Consider the following 6,000-nt stretch of genomic DNA (forward strand, 5'->3'; position numbering starts at 1 on the left):
CTACTAGCCGTTAGCTATTGCTACGCTTGCACCGGGGGAATGCTCCAATTCCAAAACAGATGCTTATTATTATGCCAGTGCGTTTTGGAAATATGAGTTTTCCGTAATTAATTTACTTGGACTTGTTTTTCTTTTCCGCTCGCACGAGTGAACCCACGCATGGCTAAACACAACGCCCGTCCATAAACAGATGGAGAAAAGATTGATGTCATACAATAAATCATGCAAAACCAAAAAAAGCCAATCTGCGAGCGCCTGGAGGGACGAGCGTGAGAGCTTTAGCGCCGATCCATCTTTTTCTCCCGCCCGGTAACCGGCCGGCGGCGGGCTCTGCTTCGCACTCATCCCGCTGAATTTAATTAGCACAACAAAAGCCTGATTGCAGTGATAGAGAGACCATAATGCTTCATTATGCTTGTGATTTACCTCAGGTTGGATGTGCTCGTCATCATCAGCATCATCGTGATTATCATCAAACTTCAGCTAATTGGCATTTGTTGGAAGAAAAACATACATCATTAGCACTTTGCTTTCAGTAACACCGGTCGCTGCGCAAGACGGCAACGATGAGGCTACGACGAGGCCGTCATGTGACCGCCGTGCAATTGCGAGAACATGAGAATGCTATGAAGCCAGACGTATGAGGACTTGATCATATCCAATGGTCAGAAAATAGGAGGGTGCAATGATTTGAGGGTTTTGCCCCTCATATTCAATGGGTTATTGGTCTGTTTTTATTCATCGCTCATTTTATTTTATTTATTATTTATGGTTTGTGCCTTCTTGTTTTTGTTTTGTGTCGCCTACTTGTATGTCTCGTCACCGTGGGATGGAGGAAACGGAATTTCGGTTTCTTTGTGTGTCTTGACATATGAAGGGATTGACAAATAAAGCTGACTTTGACTTTGACTTTGACTTTGACATGATGGTATGAGATGACAATACACTCATGCGATGACGTTGGTAAAAAATGACCAAAACATTAGAGACAAGCGAGCGGTTCCCTGCATGTACTTAACTCCTGCTTCAGTGAGTGTGAGGCCTCTGTCCATCCGTCAACCGGAGTGTGACTCATGGAGCCAGATGTAGATAGCGTGGATGAGTGAGAAGAATGCTGGCGCTTTGTCCAAATGGGACATGAGAATGTGTCTGCTATTCTTCTTCTTTGTCCCTCCATCTGTATTTATTATCCATTCATCTTGCCCCTTTTCCACTTTTTATCATTCCTCCCCTTTTGTGTGCACGTCGCCTTCAGGCAAACACTCGCAGCTCCTCTGTCAGGAGCAAACAAGAGTCCTTGACATTCAATTTCCTGCTTGCCTCGCACTTCTCCTTTGTGCTTCCTTCCCTTCACTCTTTTTGTGCACCCGATGAATGGGTGCACCGTCGGGTTTTTGATCTTTTGGCTCCTTTCTGGTTTTTTGGGGGGTCATTTTTGGCCATCATTTTCCAGGTGTCCAGGTCGAAGCCTCCGTGCACTTTAAGTGTGTGACGCTTGTTCCGTTGCACCCTCATCTTTTCATCTCAGCTGAGAGTCCATACAACTGCACCCCACTTAGTTAGCCAAGCAAGGCGTGTGCATGTGTGTGTCCTGCGGTGAGATAAATGAGTCGAGTTGATGTTGTCTGGAGCAGGTGGCCAAGACAGTGGGGAAGATGACACACACACACACAACGCGCATGAGCTTTAGCTTCATTGAGTGTCACGGCGTGTCGTGTCGGTGTTTTATGCAGCATCATAATACACAATGGATGTTTTTATAGATCGTGCGGTGGTGAATAAGTGACAAAAAAGGACGGAGAGTTTCCAAAGTCTCGCAAGCTCCCCGCTGATGTCCCGTTCCCACTCGCCATGTGGCTCGCTAACGTGCTAACACACTAACGAGAGTGACGCACGTGGACGACGACAAACCAGCGAGATTTTGACCCGCCCGGTGAAAGTTTAGCCGTTGACCGCAGAAAGCTAAATGGAAAAAAAAAAGTTAGCTCAACATTTTGGGTTTGCAATTCTTACATGTCACAGCTGTTGATGCACAAAATAATGCTAATGCAAAATAACTGCTAATGCTCTATTTGTGTAGCTGCGATGCGCCCCTTCTTAGAGACCCCCCCCCCCCCCCTCCGCTAGCCCTTCTTTTGGTTGCTGCAGTATGAGCTCACCAGGCTGCATCACATCCTGCTGTTAGCTCTTATCTGCTTACTTGAACTTGAATGGGCCGTTCATTGTCGCTAATTTCTAAGTACAAACTCATTTTGTGACCTTGCGCTTGGGCATCGGACATATTCAAATATATAAATAATCATTCAGGCCGTCATTATCATCATCATCTTCAGCAGCATCACGCTGTGAATTAAGGCCAGGCGATCAAACAAATTGCATCCTGACATAGTAATGATGATAGAAATAAACTGGATTAAAGAGGAACACGACAGTGATAATGATTTGAAAATGAAGCTGGTGACCAGTTGAGAGGGAACCCCGCCTCTCACCCGCAGTCATCTGGATAAGAATGAATGGATTGATAAGCGCAATAATAAAGAATAATAAAAGACGGATGCAATGATGGTAGTCAGAATTAAAGCTGGACATTTCAATACTAATCAGAAAAATGAAAGATTGACGTAATGCGGTGCACGCAAAGCAGCTGTTGTGCAGTTGTGACTGAATAGCTGTGTGTGCTATCAATGCACGCGTTCAATAAAGCAGCTGAATTCATTGTCCTGTTAGTGGCTGAAATAATGAGCCTGAAATCCTCTCGTCCCTCCTCCCTACTTTTCCCTGCAACTTTCCCTATGGGCAGATAAATAACCCTGGCAACCATAAAGAGGCAGTAAATAGAAAGTTTGCATAGCTTTGGAGTAATCCCTACGTTGGACACACTCCCCCCCCCCCCCCCCACACACTCGGCAGCAATATTACATCATCTCTTGTCGAGTCAGGGGTTACCTTCAGGGGCAGTCTGAAATCGGAGCTTTCTTGTCCGTCCGTTTGTCTGTCCATTCATCCATTGTTGCCTTCAGGGACAGTCTAAAATGAAGTTTGTGTGTGTGTGTCCCTCACACACACAAAAACATATAGGCAGTCGCCTTCATCTGATGTGAGATTGAGCTGAATATTGATGCCAGCGCGGCTCAAAGAGGGAAATGAGAACGCGGCGGGCCCGGGAAATGCATCTTAATTGCTCTTTAAGTGGGCGTCTTCATCACAAAGACAGACAGACAGACAGACAGACAGTTGGGCCAGCCGTGCGTGTCCCAATATGACGGCGGATAGACGGCTGATGGCTTGTCGGCAGCCGTCGCTTTAAATAATGAGCTCATAACCGGCCGGCATCTAATGGAGGCCCGCTCTGCAGCTCTATATTGTTGTCGCTATTGAGATTCCCTTTGGCCGTGGTGTGACGCCACCTCCTTCATTAATATGATTGCAGCCGCTCCCCCGAGGCGAGGCGAGGCAACAACCCACGTCAATTATAAGCTTTGCTCTTGTGTAACGGAAGGGGAAGCCTTTATTCAAAGGTCTGTTTGAGCCCAGGCCAAACAGACCTTTACGGAAAGGAACTCCTCACGAATAAACATTACATGCTTTGATAGACATTGAGTCGCTCTCACACTGAGATTCGACAAAAACTTCATTTTGCATTCTCGCTATTTACAAGACAACTACAAGATTCATCAGGCATTTGTTTCGTCCCCACAATGCAATTTTTTGCCCCATCAAACTCGCTCATGTTTTTTGTCGGTCTCAGTCTCGGTTGCCCGAGTGTTTACCTCTCGTCATCTTCCATCTGCTGTAAAAAAAAACGTCTCATAGCCGATAGGAGAAAATAGAACTAAACTTGCCGTTATCTGCCCAAATCATCTCCATATTTGTTTTGCATTGTTTGGGGCCAGAGCGACAAACCCAAAGCCTCCGCCGCCGCCATGGTGTTATCTGCAAACAGGCGCAACAACTCCTCAGACTCGGCCGCCATTATGTCGATGTGTTTATGCTCGCTAAGCCGCCCGTGCGCGGGGGCCGAGCTGCCGCCGCCGGTCACCGCGGACGATAAAGCGCCGTCATAATTGCTTTAGCGCTTTTGTTGTGCCCGCCAGGCGCTCGCCGGGGAGACTTGCAGGTTAGTGCAGATAAAGCCGACTCGGTGGGATTCGCTCTCGTGCCACTCATCTGGAAAGAATCCAATAAATGTAATAGAATGTCGTCGTGGGCCGGCAAGCGGGCTGGCGGGCGGGCGGGCGACGGACGCCTTGCGCCTGTTTGCCGGGCTGCGCCGTGGCACCGTGCGTCAACATCAAGTTCCACTTTGTAAAACATGGCGTGACTTTCTGTCAACTTTGTGAAGGAGGTGTAACCGTTTGAATTTGTAGCTTTCCCCACACAACTCAAGTGCATGTGTGTGTGTGTGTTGCCTAGACAAATGCTGAGGAGCCGGATGAACACCGGCGACGCCCCACAACCTGGACAAGATGGCCGACAACCCTTGGGCAGAGGCTGACGAGCTCTCAGGTGTGCCATTTAATGAGATCTAGTACACAATGTTTGCTCAATGCTATTATAGTTATTTTATGCTACATGCTATTATAGCTTTGAGTGAAAATCTGTTCCTTTTACTTTGGTTGCTTCATTTTACTACTCAAAAGCAGTAAAAGATTACAAACAGCTTTCATGTTGTAATTATTTGAACAGCGCTAATTGAAGAAATTGTCGCTGCTATTTTCGGACGTCAGTTCATTTCACCCGTCTACCGGTCCATCAATTGTCAGACTTGCTTAAACTAATGAATGATTTGAATTTTTTTTTTTTTTCTTTTCCATGGTAACTTGGGAGTTGCTCAAAAGGCTCAAGTTAAGAATTGAGACTTGAGCTGGACATTTGTGACTTTGTCGCTAGCCAGCCAGCCAGCCACCTACCTCAATGGCGACTTCATCCATGGGTGAGTTAAGACGTTCGTCTTCACTCGGGCATATGTCTTCTCCCACACACATTGGGACATTGTGCCATAAAAGGAAGTCATTAATTTTCAGTGGGAGCCATTTTTGTCTCCTGAGGAAATTTAATTAAATCCCCAGATCAGAGTGTTTCTCCACCATGTTCTATCGGGCCGTTTAGCAGTACGGTCCACCTCACGTTAATCACCATTCTGGCTAATATGCAGCTTATTACTGTCGCTGCATGCTTTTGCCGTGCCGTGCCGTGCCGTGTCGTGCGTGCGTGCAGCTTAACTGGAAGCACATTTTCATCCGGTGCGCTGAGCTCCAATCAATGCCCGCCCGGCCAGCCCAGTTTTTGCACACATCAAAGGCTGTGTTGAGTTTTTAAAGAATCCAAGAGACAACCATATATTACAACTTTCGCTTTGGAAAATCCATAGGAAAGAAATGTCACCAATCAAAGACACTTTGGAACGTTTAATGGATGGAATGACATCAAAGACACCGTTTGTTTGTGTGTTTTTTAATTGAACACCGTTACATGTTTTTGTAAGCAACTAGGTCAATTTCGGCTTGTTGATGAACTGAGGAAATGTTTATTTGCAAACATGCAAGAACGTTTGTCTTTGATTTCAAAGACAATTGGAGTCTACAATGGACCATTTTTGAGTCTTAAGAGTTTTAAGTCCAAGACACTTTAGAGTTTTCACTCAACCCAACAGCATTTTGGAATGCATTTTGTAAACAGCCAAGAGAATGTGGTGTCTTTGAAGCCAAGTTCCGTGTCTTTGTTAGCGTGAGTCACGCTGTATTACAAAAAGGCTGAATCGATCATCAAAATCATGGCTGGAGAGCCCCAAGGTGCTCGCCCATGCAGATTCCGGCGCCCGATCCCGCTCATTAATTGTCGTTATGGCCGTTATGACAGTTTAATTTGCGGCGGCGAGATTGGCCACGGGGGAGCCGGCGAAAGCGTCATCGGGACGAACGAAACCAGATCAACAAAGACAAAATCGTTGTTGGAGGACAAATAGAGTAAGCGGTTGGGGGGGGGCTGTTGCCAATAATT

The 6,000-nt window shown here is 46.4% G+C and overlaps 1 long non-coding RNA gene across 3 annotated transcripts in view; it reads left to right on the forward strand.

Annotated features, from left to right (window-relative positions):
- The window catches only part of LOC119125540, a 33,289-nt gene extending 28,789 nt beyond the window's left edge, over nt 1–4,500 (forward strand). For all 3 annotated transcript variants that reach the window (XR_005098483.1, XR_005098481.1, XR_005098482.1), the window contains one exon: nt 4,414–4,500. This is a non-coding gene — a long non-coding RNA (uncharacterized LOC119125540). The remainder of the gene's footprint in view (nt 1–4,413) is intronic.
- The last annotated feature ends 1,500 nt before the right edge of the window (nt 4,501–6,000 follow it).

This window comes from Syngnathus acus, chromosome 8 (genome assembly GCF_901709675.1).
Source record: "Syngnathus acus chromosome 8, fSynAcu1.2, whole genome shotgun sequence".
NCBI classification, from domain to species: Eukaryota; Metazoa; Chordata; class Actinopteri; order Syngnathiformes; family Syngnathidae; genus Syngnathus; species Syngnathus acus.